This window comes from Phascolarctos cinereus, unplaced genomic scaffold (assembly GCF_003287225.1).
Source record: "Phascolarctos cinereus isolate Bilbo 61053 unplaced genomic scaffold, phaCin_HiC Scaffold_4;HRSCAF=312, whole genome shotgun sequence".
NCBI classification, from domain to species: Eukaryota; Metazoa; Chordata; class Mammalia; order Diprotodontia; family Phascolarctidae; genus Phascolarctos; species Phascolarctos cinereus.
In genome coordinates this window covers 664,766,851-664,787,288 of record NW_027555847.1, presented here as the reverse complement: position 1 = coordinate 664,787,288, position 20,438 = coordinate 664,766,851, and the positions used below count along the sequence as shown (strand labels likewise).

At 39.9% G+C, this 20,438-nt stretch overlaps 1 long non-coding RNA gene across 1 annotated transcript in view; it reads right to left on the bottom strand.

Moving 5' to 3' along the window:
* LOC144457086 (uncharacterized) overlaps nt 1-20,387 on the bottom strand; it is a 50,271-nt gene extending 29,884 nt beyond the window's left edge. The window contains exon 1 of the long non-coding RNA XR_013486414.1: nt 20,000-20,387. This is a non-coding gene — a long non-coding RNA (uncharacterized LOC144457086). The remainder of the gene's footprint in view (nt 1-19,999) is intronic.
* Between the last annotated feature and the right edge of the window lie 51 nt (nt 20,388-20,438).

Genomic DNA, 20,438 nt, shown 5'->3' with positions numbered 1-20,438 from the left:
GGCCAAAGGCACCTAAGTGAAAGGAGATGAGAAAGGGGGAAGATTGAGAAAGGGGGAAGATAAGGGAGTTCATAGCAAACAACCTCAATTTTTTCTGTAAAACATGAGACAGGTTCTCTGCTGAGAGAGTCAGGGAAGGGGAAACAATGAGAGGTTTGAGGAGGGATGAAAAAGCTTCAAATTAATCACTTCTCTGGCAAGAGGAGAGTGTCATGTTTCACCTTCAGTCTTGTCAGCTAGTGGTTTTGCATTGATCAGAATTCTAAAGTCTTTCAAAGTTTTTCTCTAAAATGTAATTGTTGTATAAATTGTTCTCATAATTTTGCTCACTTTGTTCTGCATCAGTTCATTGCAGCCTTCCATTTTCTCTGAAAACACCCATTTTGTAATTTCTTATGAAATAATAATACTCTATTATATTCACATATTATAATTTGTTAAGCCATTCTCCAGTGGACTACCTATTTCATTTCCAATCTCTGACTACTACAAAAAAAGCTGCCATAAGTATTTTTGTACATATAGGTCCTTTTCTTCTTTGATTTCTTTGAAGGCCCATATTGGGTCAGACTTCCTTTCCTTTGTCTCACCATCATGGTCACCTTCCTTTAAATGTGCTTCAGCTGGTCCATGTCCTTTTAAGCCAAGTTGGTCACTGTATAGGAGAAGGATGTAGCTGAAGAAGGAAAAGTTATTGTGAAGGAGATTTGGATTGGAATTATGAAAGGGCAAAGCTTATATGTGGGGTAGGGGAATACGGGAGGATTTTAGGATTTGAAAGAAAAAAGCAGGGCTTCAGCTGAAAAGGGGACTAGAATGAAAGGACCTGAGAATAAAGAGAAGGAAGAGGAGGAGAAGGCACAGGAGAAGGAGCTAAGGAGAAACAGGAGAAGTAATTTAAGTGAACGAGACAGTAAGGGAGTGAGGTGAAAGAGAAGTGAATCAGAAAGGACTTCAGCAGGATTTGAAGAGGAGGAAAAGGACTCGAGGAGGGAGTTGGTAAGGCAGGATAAATAATACAAGATAAGACAACTTGGTAAGCTAGGTAAAAAGTTAGTAAGACAAAGGAAGTTTATTGTGGTTGGCAAAGAGCTGACAAGATGAAGAGACAGGAGAATGCCAGAATTCAAGGTTCCCACTAACTACCATTGTAGCTCTCTTGGACAGCTACTGGCAACAATGACTAAGGGCTGAAGCCATTGATTCCAGCAAGAATGGGGAGTGGGGGAGGCTTTTGCACTGACCTATGTGGTGTGTGGTGGTTGTATGTCTGCCAAGGCCCAGTATTAGCTACCTATAATCAACCTGCAGGTTGATTTTAGGTAAAGGGCATTGAGATCCTTCTCACTTTTCAGGTTACCAGGGAACATGAAATGAACCATTTAAAAATGGAAGGACTCCAATTTGAAAACAAAGAAGAAAAAAGATTTCATGAGTTAGTAGATTGAGGGATGGCAGGACATAAAAGAGTAGAGAAGGAGAAAAAGGATCAGTGAACCCTTGAATCACTGAAATAGATACAAGACTCTGTCCCAGGAGGAAGCAGATCCTTTAGCTAGGACTAAAAATAAGGGGGATGAACTAGATGACCACTGAGACCCTTCCAGCTCTAAATCTATGCTCTTGTGATCCTATGACTAACGATATGGACCTGAGAGAAATAATTATTAATAACCAATTATGGGGGAGAGCCAGGCTTTTTTCCTGACCTATTTCCTTGTTCAAAGCCCAGCCTTACAAGGACATTACTGGCCTCTGTCAAAGATTTACCTCACCTACACCACCTTATCTATGTGAATTCCTGCCCCTCTTTTTCTGCTCAGGTTTGGGTAGGGATAAATTATTTGATTAGATTGTTTAAGGCTGGGGGTGATCTAGAAGGAAATGACATAATTAAAGTCACATCCCCCAGCCCCTCATTAGAACAGGTCTACCTCTCATTATAATATTCATTCTTCTCATTACTTGTTAACCAATCAGAGTAGATTTCCACCCTCAGAAACACCCACTCTTCTAAGAACATTTAAATGCTGAGTGGGTTCTGTGAGGAGTCTTCAGCATTAGAGTGTCACTGACCCATTTTATTAATTATATGCTAGTATGATTAATAAAATGATTAATTACCCAGAAATTATGTCTCTCAAACTTTTTTAAATGTCACAGACCCAAAGGTGCCTGGTGAGAAATCATCCAGAAGGGATTGGAGAAAGGAGGTATCAGTAGTAGTGGATGGTGACCCCCCCACCACTGAAGGGGATTGGGATAGCCATTTGTTGACCTGATAATAATAACAGAAAGGTCTGCTGTTTTCCTAGGGCATGACATGTGTCCCTGTATGTACAGAGAGCTTTCCAAGACTTCTCAAACCAAATGATTGTTACCCACTTCTGATGATTCATGTGAGTGTAAATGATACTGCTAGAAAGAATGTAGAAAGCACAGCTAAAGGTCACTAAGTCTTCGGCAAGAAACGGAAAACCCTTAGAGGATATGTGGTTTGTTTTATCGTTACTGACGAGTGAAGAAAAAAGGTAGATTTGGGAAAGGAGCATCTGGTTAAGAAGGTGGTACTGAGAATGGGGTTGATATTTCTGGGCCCCAGGTAAAACTAGAATGACAGGCTCCTGACCAGAGACGGAGTACACCTAACAAAGGCCGCCAAGAATGTATTGGTCTAGAGACTTGCAACTTTACAACCATTTAAAAAAAAAAGATTTAAACCAAAAATGAAGGTGAAGCTAATATATCTACCAAGCTAAATAGCATAGAAATTAAGTACAATATAGGAACGAGAATAGAAACAGAGATGCCCATAAATCCATTTTGGAAATGTTGGTTTTTAAATGCCTAAAGGACATACAATTGAAAATGTCTACTAGGCAATTGGCGATACAGGATTGGAGCTCAGGAAAGAAACCATGGCTGCAGATATAGATCTGAGAGTCATCTGCAAAAAAATAACTGGCCCCCTTGAAAATGATGAGATTACTAAGAAAGGGGGTACAGAGGGAGAAGAAAAAAGGACACAGGTGAGAGCCTGGAAAGACACCCATGGTTAAGGTTTGAGATATAGATGATGACCCAAGAGAGGAGACTGAGAAAGGTGCATTAAGACAGGTAGAAGGCGAATCAGGAGACAGTCATATCACAAAACCCAAGGAGGAGAAGCTATACAGGAAGAGGAATGATCAACAGTACCAGGTGTTGCAGAGAGATCAAAGAGGATGAGGACTACCAAAAGGCCATGAGAGTTAGCAGTTAAGAGGTCTCTGGTCTTTTTGGAGAAAGCAGTTGCAGTTGCTCACTCAGATCCAAATCTGGAATGCAAAGGGAGAGCAGTAAGTGGGAGAAGAGGCAGTGAAGGCATTGAATATAAATGGCTTTTCCTAGGAGCTTCACTGCAAAAGGTGAACCTTAGAGGACAAGATCTTGAGCAAATGATAGAATAAAGAGTAATTTTTCTTAAGGATATGTGTGGTAATAGAAAGCAGGGAAGGAACTAGCAACTTAGGGATGACTGAAGGGACAAGCTCCCAGACGAGATAGAAAGGATGAGATGAAGAGCGCAAAGTTGAAAGGTTGGTCTTGATAAGAATGGCCAACTCTTCACAGGAAAGGATGGAGCAAAATATGAGAGAATGGAAAATGATGTCAAAGGGTTTTGGTCCTCATGATAATCCAATACTGGGTTCATAATCCCAATTTAGTAGAACCCAGAGTTCATACTTGGCTGGCAAAGCCTTCAATGTGATGAAGAACTCAACAGATAATTGTTGAATCAATATAGTTTGAAATCACATACCCCAAGGACACAGTTTCATCACTGTTTTTCCCCAAAGTCTCAAAGTAACTTATATATGAAATTAGCAGACTTCCCAAAATTGAAGGATGGCTTAAAATTATAGTCTAGGTTGGCTTTAATTCCCAATGATGCATCTATAAAACTTTAGCACTAGAAGCATCATCTAGTCTGATGGCCTTCTCTCACAGAGGAGGAAACAGAGAAAGAGAAGTGAAGTTACTTCTGCAAAGCCACGTAGGTGGTTAGAGGAAGAACTAGGGCCTAATTCTGACTCCTAGATCTGTGTTCTTGCTACCACACCCATTATCTCCAAGAAAAAGTCTTTGAAGTTTTAGAGCTAGGTAGCGCAGGGGATAGACTCAGGTCTTGGAGTCAGGAAGACCTGAGTTCAAATTCTGCCTCAGACACTCACTAGCAGTGTGATCCTGGATAAGTCACTTAATCCTTCTCGGCTTCAGTTTCCTTATCTGTAAAACGGGGATAATAATAGCATAATAGAGTTCTTGTGAGAACCAAATGAGATACCTTATAAAGCATTATGCAAACGTTAAAGTGCTATACATATAAATGCCAGCCATTATTATTATTATTAATTCCTAAGGATCAAGGAAAGTGTCATAACAGAATTCTCAACTGACCAATCTATATGCACTGTTTTTTGCATAGTCCTGTGCTCATTACTGGGCAGGGATGGGGGGGGAGGGTAGGAGAGGTGAAGAAGGAACAAGAAAAGATTTGGTTCAATTAACAATATAAGGGAGAAGTCCCTGATAATAGAATGGAATACTACCTAGGAAGGAATGACTCTGTCAAAGGAGGTATTCAAGCAGAGGCTAGGGAATGCAGAGGGAATTTGTGTTTTAGGTGAAGGTTAGGAGACCTCTGGGGATCCCTTCCAACTCTGGGATCCCCTGGTACTATGAGGAGACTTGATTCTTTGTGTGTGTGTATGAAATTTTAAAAAATGGTTATCTTTCTTTTTTTTCCAATTACATGTAAAAACAATTTTTAACATTTTTAAAAATTTTGATTTCCAAATTTCTCTCCTTCCCTCTCTGTTTGACAAGGTAAGTAATTTGATATAGGTTATATGTGTGTAGTCATGCAAGACATATTTCTATATTAGTCATGTTGAGAAAGAAAACAGACCCCTCCAAAATACACACACACCCCAAGAAAAATAAAGTTTAAAAAAGTTTGCTTCTATCTGCATTCAAACTCCACTAGTTCTTTCTCTGGAGGTAGATAAGCACTTTTCATCATGAGTCCCTTGGAATTGTCTTAAATCATTGCATTGCTGAGAATAGCATTCACAGTTGATCATCATGCAATACTGCTGTGACTGTGTACAATGTTCTCCTGGTTCTGTTCATTTTACTTTGCATCAGTTCATCTAAGTCTTTCCAGGTTTTTCTGAAAGCATCCTGCTCATCATTTCATAGCACAATAGTACTCCATCCCAATCATAAACCACAACTTGTTCAGCCATTCTCCAACTGATAGGCATCCTCTCAATTTCCAACTCTTTGCCACCACAATAAAGAGCTACTATAAATATTTTTCTAAATAGGTCCTTTTCCTTTTTTTAATAATCTCTTTGGGATACAGACCTAGTGGTGGTATTGCTGGGTAAAAAGGTATGCACAGTTTTATAACCCTTTGAGCATAGTTCCAAATTGCTTTCCAGAATGGTTGGATCAGTTCGCAAATCCATTAATAGTGTATGTGTCCCAATTTTCCTACATCTCCTCCAACATTTTTGTTTTCCTTTTTTGTCATATTAGCCAATCTGATGGGTATAAAGTGGTACCTTAGAACTGTTTTAATTTACATTTCTTTAATCAATAGTGATTTTGAGTATTTTTCCATATGACTATAGAGAGTTTTGATTTGTTTGAAAACTGCCTGTTCATATCCTTTGACCATTTGATTCAGTTCTCTACATATTTAAGAAATGAGACCTTTATCAGAGAAACTTGCTGTAAAAAAAAAATGAACAAAAAAACACTCTTCCCCCCCCCCGTTTTGTGTTTTCCTTCTAATCTTGGCTGCATTAATTTTGTTTGTGTAAAAACTTTTTTTTTGTCGTTACTGTTCAGTCATTTCAGTTGCGTCTGATTCTTCATGACCCCACTTGGGGTTTTCTTGGTAAAGATACTAGAGTGGTTTGCCATTTCCTTCTCCAGTTCATTTTACAGATCAGGAAGTGAGGCAAACAGGGTTAGGTGACTTACCCACACAACTAGCATCTGAGGCCAGATTTGAACTTAAGAAGCCAAGTCTTCCTAACTCCAGGCCCAGTGCTCTATCCACTAAATTTAATGAAATCAAAATTATCCGTTTTACATCCCATAATGCTATCTGTTGTTTGGTCAAAATTCTTCCCTCCTCCTTAGATCTAACAGATAAACTGTGCCATGCTCTCCTAGTTTGCTTGTGGTATCACCCTTTATGTCTAAATCATGTACCCATTTTGACCTTATCTTGGTAGATGGTGAGAGATGTTTGCCTATATCTAGTTTCTGACAAACTGCTTCCCATTTTTCCCAGCAGTTTTTGTCAAATAGTAAGTTCTTGTCTGGAAAGCTTAGATCTTTGGGTTTATCAAACACTAGATTACCATGGTCATTTACTATTGTGTATTATGTACTTAATCTATTCCACTGATTCACCACTCTATTTCTTAGCCAGTACCAGAATGTTTTAATGATTATTGCTTTGTAGCAATTTGAGGTGTGGTATGGCTAGGTCACCTTCCTTCACATTTTTTTCCATTAATTCTCTCAATAATCTTGACCTTTTGTTCTTTCAGATGAATTTCGTCATTTTTTTCTAGGTCCATAAAATAATTTGTTGGTAGTTTGACTGACATGGTACTGAATAAGCAAATTAATTTAGGTAGAATTGTCATTTTTATTATATTGTCTTGGAGATCTGATTCTTTTAGCATAAATCTACACTTCGGCATTAACTCCCACCTCCTCTTTAGCTACCCCTCTCCTCTCTCCATTTTCTCCTTTTCACATCCTGGATGACCAATGTTATAGTCAGGAATAAATTAGATCTGTGAAAACTCAGGCTGCCTGTGATGGACAGGAGACTGCCAAACTCCTTCCTAATAAAAATTAAGGTGCATTGATTCAACATTATTTAGTGCTACCCTCTAGCTCTCATGTCTGCTCCAGACAGATTGAAACCCTCTTCCCAGGTAACCAAAGCCCTGGTAGCTTGTTAACAAGCAGAGAAAATGCTATCATCAGACACCTTAATAAAAAAAACATGGTTAAAGTTCCCTAGAGGGAGTGAGTGAGATCTTGAGATTGACCCCTGGATTGATAGCATGAAGTAAGCGATTAGAGTATTTTTAGAATTGTCCTCCTGGGATAGTAAGGAAGCCTCAGGGAAACTTAAATGACCTATGATATCATCCTCAATGACCCTCATTGTATCAGACTAGTAGCTATGAATGCCCCTTTAAAATGAATCATAGGCTGGGTGCAGTGCCCCACACATAATCCCTGCTGGGAAGGCTGAAGCTGGTTGAATTTGGGAGGTCTGAGCTGCAGTAAGACTATAGCCAATTAGGTGTCTGCACTGTCTGGCACCAAGATCACAAGGCTCCAGGATCGGCGAGCCACCAAGAGTCCAAAGGTGTTGGCCCAGGCTGAAAACAGAGCTGGTCACAGCTTCATGCTTGATCAGCAGTGGGGCCAGGCCTATGAGTAGCCTATTGTACTTCCATACTGGGTGAGGTAGGGAATACCAGTCTCTAAAATACAATAAGACATAGAATGATAGATCTAAATGAGGGCTTAAAAGTATCTGAACCTGGGGCAGCTAGGTGGCACAGTGGATAGAGTATCAGCCCTGGAGTCAGGAAGACCTGAGTTCAAATGCAGCCTTAGACACATAACACTTACTAGCTGTGTGACTCTGGGCAAGTCACTTAACCCCAATTGCCTCACCAAAAAAGTAGTGTCTGAGCCTATAAAATGGAGAACACTAAATGTTAGAACCATGAGGGACACAAGAACATAGAACATCAGAACTAGAAGGACCTTGGAACATAGAAGGTCAGAATTTAGACTATACAACATAGAATGTCAGAATTGGGGAAGGGATCTTAGAATAGTGTCAGAGCTAGATTATCCTTTAGTCCAATCTTCTTTCTTTATAGATAAGTAAAAATGAGGCCTAGGACTAGAACCCAGGTGTTCTGACCCCTCCCTAATTCAGTGTTCCTTCCTGTTAGTGGAAGGATTGCAGGATTCCTCAAAGCGGGGGAGATGAGCGCTTACCTGTGTTTGCATCAGTTTTTGGTGAACATGCGTGAACACAAACAGAAGACATGCATCTCTGTGTGCTACTCATTTACCCAATATGTGCCTTGGTGCAAGAGAAGATGATATAATAAGTTGTAGCTCCCCTACCTACAATGGGTATGTTTGCTGATGTCCACTAAGCACAAGGCCTTGTTCTGGAGCCTGAGGAAAATACATAGACGTATATAAAGAACTAAAAATATAATTGGGAAGACAAGAGATGTTGTTTCAGTCTTGTCCAACTCTCTGTGACTCCATTTGGGGTCTTCTTGCCAAAGATAATGGAGTAATTTGTCATTTCCTTTTCCAACTCATTTTACAGATGAAGAAACTGAGGCAAATAGAGTTAAGGGACTTGCCCAGGGTCACACAGCTAGAGTCTGAAGCCAGATTTGAACTCAGGTCTTCCTGACTTCAGGTCTGGTGCTCTAACCACTGCAGCATTGAACTGCCCAAGACAAAATATACATCAGAATAAATATTAATGGCTTACTGTGTGCACAGCCCTGCACCAACATCCAATATTAGATGCTAAGTCCATTAAGAGTTACAAATTAAAGCACTATGTGAGATTTGAGGGGTCAGGTCATTACTGACAGGGAGGTCAGGGATGGCTTCATAAAGGGGTGACATCTGAGTTGGGCTTTTAAAGGATGGGCAGGAATTCAACAGGCAAAGAATTGGAAGGAGGGTATTCCAGAGATTAGGAAAAGCAGGAGAGGATGGGCAGCTCAAGACATGTTGTAAGGGCAGAGAGTTGTCCAATTTGGAGGACAGAGGGCAGGGAAGGGAGAATAGGAGCATAAATTTAGAGCTGGAAGGGAATTTACCTCAGAAGGCCAACCCATTTATTTTACAGATGAGAAAACTGAGGCACAGAGAGGTGTCTCACAGGGCCACATAATTAGGAATTGTCTAGCATCCTAGATTTGAACTCAAATTTGAACTCAGATCTTCCTGACTTCAAGCCAAGTGTTCTATGCACTGTGTCACCTGGTTGCTTCAAGTATGGAGTAAGGCTGAAAATGGAGGCATCAGATAAGTGGGGTGGGGAGTAGGGGCAGGGGGAGACAGAGATATCCAGCATAATAGTTTGAACCTTAACACACAAGTGAAAAGTAGAAAACAAAACCAAAACCTAAGATAAGACAACACTATGAGAAATGTCACAAGGCCCTACATGATTAAGTCCTTGCCCAAGGTAGTGAGTGCTGCAGGAACTCAGGAGGCCAACATCACTGTGGGCTGGGATGGACAACAAATGCTTGCTGGAGGCAGTCAGACTCCAGGAACCCATGGTAACTAGGTCTGGGGAGGTCCAGTAGAGGGAATGAGCGTGGCAAATGAAACGGAAGTGGCTCCTGTAATTTACCAGTGGCCAGTTGTAAGAAGGATCACAGCATTCATCGATGCCCATTTTTGCTTCTCAGAAGGCTGCTGTCTAGGACTATAGCTAATAAAATGCAGAAAGACACAGCCAACCCTATTTCAATTGTTGATTCTTAATCCATACCAAGTCCTGCATCATAGATTCATAGATTTTTAGCTTTGGAAAGAACCTTAAAGGTCATTTAGTACAACCCCTCCCTTATTTTATAGATGAAATGGAGACAAAGAGAGCACTTGCCAGTGGCTGCCCAATTAGTTATTGGCTGAGGCAGGTCTCAAAACCCATGTTTTCTAGCTCTAACTCTTATGCCTACATCCAGCTGGGCTTTTTTTAGCCCTCTCTCAAAGGGACCCTGGGCTGGATCCCCATGGCCAACTTCTGGGACCTTTCCATCCAAACAAATAATAGAATGTTAGACTTGGAAGGAGCTCTGGAGAACACTAAGCCCAAACTCTTCTACAGAGAAGGAAACCAAAGGCCAAGGGAGCCACACAATGAGTCTCGGCTATGCAGAGTTGGGATTAACACTGCAGTCTCTGAATTCTGAAGTCCAATTTGCTTTTTTCAGCATACTTGCGGGGTAGGGGAGGACAGGATGCAGAGAGCAAAGGAGGACTGAGTCCTGTTATCAGTAGACTCCTGGTTTCTGCTGGGAAAATGCTGATTGACACTGGTTGCTTAACCCCTGGGATACAGCACAGTCAACTCTGAGCATGAGGGCAGTGGAGGGCAATTAAGAATGCTGAGTAATGTTAGGTCAGGGCACTTAAACCAAAATGCCCTTATTAAAGGATGGCATGCATTCTTGCCACTTGCCTGTTCTGCCACAGACAGTCCATTATTATTTAGTAGTACTTAATGGGCCCTTCAAAGAAAAGTATTGGCTGCATCTGGTCCCCATAGCAACGAGCCTGCAGTATCAAAAAGAGAAAATGGCCAAGTTTCTTCCCTACCCCCACTCCTTGTTTGCATCTGGGAACTAGTTGTCTGTGATAACCTCCTCCCCAACTGTTCATGCCAGTCCTAAAGCCAGAGGAATAAATGAATCTATCTACCTACCTATTTATACATACATACATATTTTCATACACATATGCATGGAATGTGTATATAATACACATTGTATATATTATGTATACAATTATACACTTTGTATATATCATGGTATATAACATGTGTGAATTATATACACTATACATATTATTGTATATAACATATGTGTGAATGCACAAGTGTGTGGATAAATATAAATATTTATACTTTCATTCACAGGTGTTCACTCATCTCAGTACATCCAAAGAACCTGCTGCTAAAAAAAAAAAAACTGGCAGATACCAAAGTAACTGGTGGAAATGATGACTAAGCCATTGTCGGTAACCTTGGAATTATCAGGGAAAAGAGGAGCAATACAGACGACTTGGAGAAGGGAAAATGACCTGATTTGCAAACAAGACAAGAGATTAGAGTCACAGAATTATAGGCCACTGAGCCTGATTTTGATTCCTGGAAAAATTCTGGAAAGTACTATTAAAAGGATGGCTAGTGAGCATATAGAAAAGAAAGCAGCGATCACCAAGAGCCAGCATGGGACAATGAAGAGCATGTCCATCTAACCTTTTTTTTTTTTTCGACAAGACTACTAGGCAGAAAGATCAGGGGAATTTACTTCCATTTTAGGAAAGCATTTAACAAACTCTCTTGAGGTATTCTTGTGGAAAAGATGGAGAAATGTTAGCCATTACTAGCTGCACAACCATAGATAAACCTCTTAACCTCTCTGAGCTCAGAACTCTCTGAGCTCAGACATCTCATATTTAAATGGGAACAATAATCCTTGTAATATCTATAGAATCAAATGAGATTCATTCATTCAAAAAATATTTATTAAGCACCTACAATGTTGTTGGGTTTTGGGGGGCTTTTTTGGGCAAGGGGGGTTAAGTGACTTGCCCAGGGTCACACAGCTAGTGTTACGTGTCTAAGGCTGGATTTGAACTCAGGTCCTCCTGAATCCAGGGCCAGTGCTCTATCCACCACGCCACCTAGCTGCCTCTAAGCACCTATAATGTGCCAAGAACTGGAGATACAAACAAAAAATAACCTATCCTCAGGAAGTTTCATTTTTGTCTTTACGTTCCCAGCGCACTTAATAATGTACCTAGAAGACAATAAATGTTTATTGATTGACCAATTGATGAGTGATAGAGGGGTAAGCGTCCAAAGGAAGATAGGAAGGATCGTGGGCTCAAGGACATAAGTAGGGGGGTGGGCTTTGGCAAGAAACGCTACTTCTTCCACAAAGAATCAATAGGCCAGCAACCTCTTATTAAACACCTTTTATGTTCCAGAAACTGTGCTAGATGCTGGGGATAGAAATAAAAGGGAGACTACTCCTATCCTCAAGGAATATATATTCTATTAGAACAAAGAAGGGAGGATTTGGAACAACAGAGAAGGGTTTTTACTAACATATGAGTCAGGCACTGATTTCATTGTTGTTCAGTCATGCCAGGCTCTTCTGTCCTCCACTATCTCCTGAAGTCTGTCTAAACTCATAGTAATTGCTTCCATGACACTATTTATCCATTTCATCCTCTGCTGTCCCCTTTTCCTTTTGCCTTCAATTTTCCCCAACATCAGGGTCTTATCCAATGAGCCCTGTTTTCTCATTATGTGAACAAAGTATTTAAACTTCAGCTTTAGTATTTGGTCTTCCAGTGAATAGCCTAAACTAATTTAAGTATTGACTGATTTGGTCTCCTAGATGTCCAAGCAACTCTCAGAAATCTTCTCCAGCACCATAATTCAAAAACATCAGATAGTCTGTGGCACTCAGTTTTCCTTATAGTGTAAATCTCACAACCATATATTACTACTGGAAAGACCATAACTTTGACTACATTGACCTTTGTCCCAAGGTAATGTCTCTACTTTTTAGTATGCTGTCCAGAATTGCCATACCTTTTCTTCCTAGGAGCAATCATCTTTTAATTTTATGGCTGCAGTCACCATCTGCAGTGATGTTGCAGCCGAAGAATATAAAATCTGACACTGCTTCCATTTCTTCTCCCTCTATTTGCCAGGAAACAATGGGACAAGTGGCCAGGATTTTAGTTTTTTAGTTTTTTGATGTTAAGCTTCAAGCCAGCTTTTTGTTCCCTCAGTGCAGGAGCCATGACAACTTACAGATCAAATGTTTTATGGAGATGGGAGAGGTCATCTTCTGGCAGGCCTGGCTGATTTCCCCCTCTCCACTCATTCCCAGGTCACAGAAAGGGAGCAGGAAACTAGAAACCTGGAATGTTGCAAATATGGAAGTTTCCATTGGGGGGGCGAGGAGGGGGCAGAGAAAAGGTGAGGAAAAGGCAGACAAAGAAAGAGAAGGCTAGAAGAAACAAGAGTTTTGCCAGACTACATAAGCAGGGCAAGTACTTTGTAAGGCCTTCCAACTCTATATGAAAGTCACCAATCAACAAGGAAATAACAATACTTATTTTTCTACAGCATTTTGCAGTTTACAGAGTGCTTGAGAAACATCAGGCACACAGCATGGTCCAACATGTTGGAATGGGAGTTTGAGGGCCTGCGTTCCAAATCCCAGCTCTGTCGCTCTGTGACTCCTGGGAAGACATTCTTTGGGCTTCAGACTCCTTTATCACAAAATGAGGCAAAATAACTAGAAGACCTCAGAAGTCCCTTTCAGCTCCCAGTCTGTTATCATATCATTTGATCCTTATAACCGTATGAGACAGGTAGGGCAAATATTATCCCCATCTCACACTTTAAGAAACTGATGTTCTGTGAATGACTTGCCCAAGGTCACACTACCAGTAGTGCCAGAGCTGAGACCTGAAGCCAAATGTTCTCCCTCCAAATCCAGTGTTCTTTTAATTCAATCATAGAGAAGCAATTGCTACATATCCAGTACTCCCAGGGGCTACACGGGGTACCTTGTGAAGGGTGAGTCCTGAAAAGGACATTAACTTCAAAGGCTACATTCATTTGGACACCATTTCTTAGTAACTGAAGTGACTTGACACGCAAATAGTCAATCTCCGAAACTGTGCTGAGCTCAATTAGTAGGAAACCCCAGGCAATTCATTCCAGATCAAAGGGTTTTTGGGGTTTTTTGTTTTGTTTTTTTTGGGGGGGGTGTTTTTTTTAATCCAAATGTCCTTTTCTCAGATTGAACACAGGGGATGAAAAGAAAATGCAGTGGGCCCTGACCTAAAAGTGGAGTCACAGAGCCACAGTTTGTCAGCTGGGAGAGACCTTAGAACATAGAATATCTCAGCCAGAAGAGACCTTAGAACATACAACATAGAATGTTAGAGACAGGAGGGACTTTAGAACTGAGAGAAATGATAATAGCAAATTATTGGGGAGATCTCTGACCTTTCCCAAAAATTTACCCGACTTAGACAATCTTATCTAGGTGGAGTTGTTGTCTCACAAAAAATTTAATCTAAGATGAATTCTGGCCCACTGTGTTCCACTCAGGCAGATTTAGGCAAGGTGGGTAAATCCTTTGTCTAGACTGCCCAAGTCTGGAGGTGATCTGGAACTAAAGGACAAGATCAAAGTCCCCCAGCCCCTCATTAGCACAGGTCTACCTTTCATTATAATATACATTATCTCTCTATTGACCAATCAGAGTCCATTGTTACCCTTAGGAACATCCATTCTTCCAAGGGAACATAAACATTGAGTGGGTCTTTAACATTTGAGAGTGTCACTGATCCTTTTTATCAATTCTATGCTCACATAATTAATAAAATAATTACTCAGAAATTATGTCTCTCAAACTTTTTATACATCACACAGAACTCATTAACTTCCTCATAAAACACACACACACACACACACACACACACACACACACACACACACACACACACACCACCTGCCTTCTAACTTCCAGATTACTGGTAAAGGTACCACTATCCTTTCCACCAGCTTCCCAACCTCAATTAATTACATTCTTTACTCCACACCCTCACAACCCCATATACCCATTCAGTCCTCAAACCTTGTTTCTATTTCCACAATACCTCTCTTATGAGTCTTCCATTCCCCATTGACTCAGCCACTACTCAACACAGTACAAGCCCTCCTCACTTCTCTCATAGACTAAAATGGTCTCCCGACTCCAATCCATTCTCCACGAAGCTGCCAAAGTGGTTTTCTTAAAGCATAGGTCTAACCATGTCACTCCTCTACTCAATATTAATTTCAGTAGCTATTACCTCTAGGATTAAATATAAATGCCTCTATTTGACATTTAAAGCTCTTTCCAGTCTGGCCACCTTTTGCAGGAAGTCTTCCCTGCCTCTCCAGCTGCTACTGGCCTCTCTTCTATTCTGCATGTTTCTACCTATTTATGCATATGTTGTTTCCTCCATTAGAATGTAAGTTCCTTAAGGACAGAGACTATTTTTGCATTTTCTTTGTATCCCCAGCACTTGTCATGAATATAATGAAGACTTAATAAATGTTTGTGGATTGACTGATTAGGTAGATAGGACAAGTATTAGTATTCATGTCTAATAGATGGAGAAGCTAGAGCTCAGAGGTTTGGTGACTTCCCCAAGGCTATCTGGCTAGCAAGTCAGAATCACCAAACAACAGAGCTAGAATAGACCACAGAGATCACCAGCTTGAAGGCTGTTAGATGCCATCTAGTCGGGCCTGCTCATTTTATAGATTGAGGCACTGAGACACAGGGAAGGTCAGTGATTTACCCAAGGTTACATCAGTAGTAAGCAGCAGATCTGGGATTTGGAACCCAGATCCTATGGCTTAAAAGCTAATGTTCTTTTCACTCTTTCCCAGCTTTTTTTTTTTAAGCACAAGTAGCCTTTCTTAATGTTAAAATATTTTTCATGCCATGACATTATGGTAATTATGATATTATTATTCACTAATTTATTTTTAAATGACAAAAACTGCAGTGGATTCAGTAATGTTTTAAAATTAATATGTACTTTAGTTACAACAGCATCTTTTCGGTGGTACAGGCTTGTAATTTAATTTGAAAATAATAATACATCAACATTAGGAAAATGCTCAGCCTAAATGACCCATATCAGCAACAAAAAACAAAACAAAAATCATGATTATCTCAACAGATGCAGAAAAAGCTTTTGACAAAATACAACATCCATTCCTATTTTTAAAAATGCTAGAAAGCATAGGAATAAATGGAGTTTTTCTCAAAATAAATAGTAACTGTCTGAAACCAAGAGCAAATATTTTCTGTAATGGGGATAAACTAGAAGCCTTCCTAATAAGATCAGGGGTGAAGCAAGGATGTCCATTTATCATCATTATTATTCAATACTGTGCCAGAAATGCTAACTATAGCAATAAGACAAAAAAAAAATAAATTGAAGGAATAAATGGAGGTAGTGAGAAAACAAAACTGTATCATTTTCTGAATATGATATGACAGTTTACTTCAGAGAATCCTAGAGAGTCAACTTTAAAAACTAGTTGAAACTATTAATAACTTTAGCAAAATTACAGGATACAAAATAAATCCACACAAATTATCAGCATTTCTATCTATATTTTACCGACAACAAAACACAGCAGAAAGAAATAGAAAGAGAAATTGCATTTAAAATAAATGCAGACGGTATAAAATATTTGAGAGTCTACCTGCCAAGACACATGGGAACTATGTGAACACAATTATAAAACAGTTAACACAAATAAAGACAGATCTAAATAAATGAAGAAATATTAATCGCCCACAAATAGTTCAAACCAATATAATAGAAAGAACAATGACACCTAAATTCATCTACTTATTCAGTACCATATCTAATCAAACCACCAAAGTATTACTTTATAGAGCTAGAAAAAATAATAACAAAATTTATCTAGAGGAACAAAAGGTCAAGAATATCAAGGGAATCAATGAAAAAAAAATGCAAAGGAAGGGGCCTAGCAGTACCAGATCTTAAACTGTACTACAGAGTGGTAATCATCTAAAAAATTTTATATTGGATAAAAAATAGAGTGATTGATCAATGGATCAGATTAGATACACCACATACTGAAGGAAATGAGCACAGTAATCTAGTGTTTAATAAACCAAAGATCCAAGTTTTTAGGGCAACAACTCAAGATTTGAGAAAAACTGCTTATAAAACTGGAAAGAAGTTTAAAAAAAACTGAAAAGAAGTCTGGTAGAAACCAGGCATACAGCAACATCTCATGTTGTGATACCTAATATATAATACCAAAATAAGTTCAAAATGGGTACATGATTTAGCTATAAAAGGTAATATCATAAGCAAATTAGGGGAGCACAGAAGAGATTACCTGTCAGATCTACAGAAATGGGAAAAATTCATGACCAAACAAGAGCTATCGAGGTCCATGGGAGAACAAAATGGATAATTACATAAAATTTTAAAGTTTTTGCACAAACAAGACCAACCCAGGCAAAATTATAATAAGTAAAGCAGGAAACTGGGGGGAAATTTTGTAGCAAGTTTCTCTGATAAGGTCTGATTTCTTAAATATGTAGAGAACTGAGCCAAATTTATAGAAATAAGAGCCATTCTCCAATTACTGACTGGTCAAAGGATATAAACAGGCAGTTTTCAGAGGAAGAAATCAAAGAAATCAAAGCTTTCAATAGTCATAATTAAAAATGCTCTAAATCTCTAATTAGAAGAATACAAATTAAAAAAAACCTCTGACCTGCCCACCTCACACCCATCAGATTGGCTAAGATCACAGAAAAGGAAATGACAAATGCTAGATGTGAGGGGGGAAAGGTACACTAATGCATTGTTGATGGAGCTATGAAGCAGTCCAACAATTCTGGAGAATAATTTGGAACTATGTCCTAAGGACTGTAAAACTGCATACCCATTGACCCAGCAATACTACTACTAGGTCTATACCCCAAGGAGATCAAAGAAAAAGGAAAGGAACCCCTATGTACAAAAATATTCATAGCAACTTTTTTTATAGAGTAAAAAAAATTGGTAACTGAAGGGATCCACATTAATTGGGGAATGACTGAACCCACCATGATATAGGAATGTAATGGAATATTACTGTTCTGTAAGAAATGATGAAGGAGATGGTTTCAAAATACCTTTGGAAGATATATATGAACTGATGCAAAAAAAATGAGGACTAGAACAACGAACATAATAACAGCAACATTATAAAAATTGTGACTTAGTAACTGTGATCAATACAATGAGCCATCAGAATGCCAAAGGACTCATGATGAAAAATGTTATGCACCACCAGCTAGAGAACTGATGGACTCAGAATTCAGATTAACACATGTTTTTTTGTTTTTGTTTTTTACACAGAACAGGGCTAATGTAGAAATGTTTTGTATGACTTCATATATATGATAGGTATCATATTTCTTAGTATCTCAATGGAGGTAGGGGGTAGAGGGAGGTAGAGAATTTGTAACTGAATAAAATAAAATAATACATACATGTGTGAAGCTTTTATTACTTATAGAAGGTATATCTCTGAGTCACTTGATGAACTAGCTATTGCTGTTTTATAGCTTTCAGAGTCTGGCTGAAATAATGAAAGCCTCAATCTCAGGTTCCACGTCCAGCCTGTTTCTGATTTTATATTTTAGCAACATGTGCAGAAAATCCATTCTCACAAACACATGATGTGGGAAAAAGCATCATGTACTTCCCAGATTTATCAGATTACTCACTTCCAGGAAGTGAATTTGAGCAAAAGAAAAGGTTTCAAAAGGCCAGAAAAAAGTTTCCCTTCCCCACCCCCCAATCAAGTACAAATGAAATCACTGAGAATAAATCTGCTGAGCCAAAAATAGCTGACATATATACCACCTTAAGGTTTACAAAGCATTATTACAGAAATTATCTTATCTAAGCCTTAAAAACAGCCCTGTATGGTGGGTACTGCAGATCTTATAATCTGTTTTACACACAAAGAAACTAAGGCATAGAGAAATGAAGTAATTTTCCCATGATCAACCAGTGTCCCTCCAAGTCTAGCCCTCCTCTCCATGATACTAATCTACCACATAGGGTGGGTGGCATAAATGTCAGCTATTTTTGGCTCAGTGAATTTATATTCTCAGTGATTCATTTGTGCCTGATAGGAAAAAGAAAAAAAAACAAAACCAAAAACGTTGTTTTTGAATAGAAAAAAAAAATCAAATGACTCAATCAATATTACCTCCTATAGACAATGACTTACACATGTATGTATTACTAATTTAATTTTCAGTTACTAATTCTCTCCCTCTACCCATTGAGACAGTAAGAAATGCGATATTCTCAGTGATTCATTTGTGCCCCATAGGCCTTTTGGAACCCTTTCTTTTGCCCAGATTCACTTCCCGGAAGTGAGTAATCTGATAAATCTGGGAAGCACCTGATGCCATTTCCCATATAATGTGCTTTGAACACTAAATGGGATTTTATCATTTAGTCCTGTGGGTGACAGAGAACCACTGGAATTAACCCAGGGGTTCTTTACCTTTTTTGTGTCTTGCACACCTTTGGCAGTCTGGTGATACCTATGAACTCCTTCTCAGAATGTTTTTAAAGGGATAAGATTGCAAAGAAAACAAACTATATTGAGTTATCAAAATTTTTGTTAAAAAATCAAATTTCAAAGTCAAGAAACCCTGGCCGGTCCTATCCCCTTTATATAAAATGGGGAAACTGAGGCCTAGAGGGGACTAGTTTAAGGTGAGTCTCAGTGAATTATTGAGGTTAAGATCCAGTTCTTCTGTCCCAGGCACAAACTGAGCATGATGGTCTGATCTGATACCCCGGGTCCGAAAGCTTTGAGGAAGCAGTAGCAGCGTAGAAAATGGGCTGGATTTGAAAGTTGAGCAACTTGCCAAGGATCACACTGCTAGTAAAATCACAGGCAGGGTGGGAACTCGGGTCTTTCTCACTCCAAGTGACCTACTCTTTCCACTGAACCACTTAACAGTCGCACAAGCTGGGGGGTAATCACACTAATAGCCCACGTATTATCCTGGTAAGCCACGGCTGGGCTGTGGGCATTTTCACGGGCTGTTTCCAATGCCTGCAAATGCTCTGCCTCCTCATCTCCACTTCCTGGCCTCCTTCAAGCCCCAGCCAAAATCGCATCTCCTAGAAGAAGCCTTTCTCAATTCTTGATGCTAGTGCATCCCTCTGGGATCACCTCTCATTTATCCTGGCTATACTTTGTTCGTAGTTGCTTGCACGTTGTCTGCCCCACTAGACTGTGAGCTCCTTGAGGGCAGGGGACTGTCTTTTGCCTTTCTTTATCTCTCCAGTGCTTAGCATGGCCCTGGTATGCAGTAGCCGTTTAATAAATGCCAATTGCCTGACTTCTCCTCTGTGGACCTCAATCTCCTCATCTGTGAAATGAGTTGAATTAAGCCCACTTAAAAGGTCTTTCTCGCGCGTGCGCACACACACCACCTCAGCCCTTGCCCACCTCCGTTCCCTCCCCCACCTTGGGAGGTTGGGACGATTGTGTCCACAACTACATGATCCCGCCTGTGACATAGACGAAATAAAGCGACAGTGAGTACGCCAGGGTCTTCTGCAACGCAGAGGGTAACCATCTCCCGGGGGCACTCCAGCGGCCCTGGGCGCCACCCAGCGCCCCCTACCGCTCTCCTCCCCGAGAGAGCCTTACAGACCACTCACAGAACGAACTAACGACAAAATTCTGCCTCAATCCGCCCAACCCGGAAGGTGGTTCACCATCCAAGCTTCTGATTGGCTCCTTGACGCTCTTTTGCTCCCAAAGGGTTGCCGGGAAATGGAGTTCTCTGGTGGTTGAAGGCGGGAGCGGCGGGGGTAAACGACTCGACTGATCAACCACTTGCTATTGGCCAACGGGAGGTGACGTTCGAAAGAGCCTAACCTATCCAAAGATTCCTCACTTT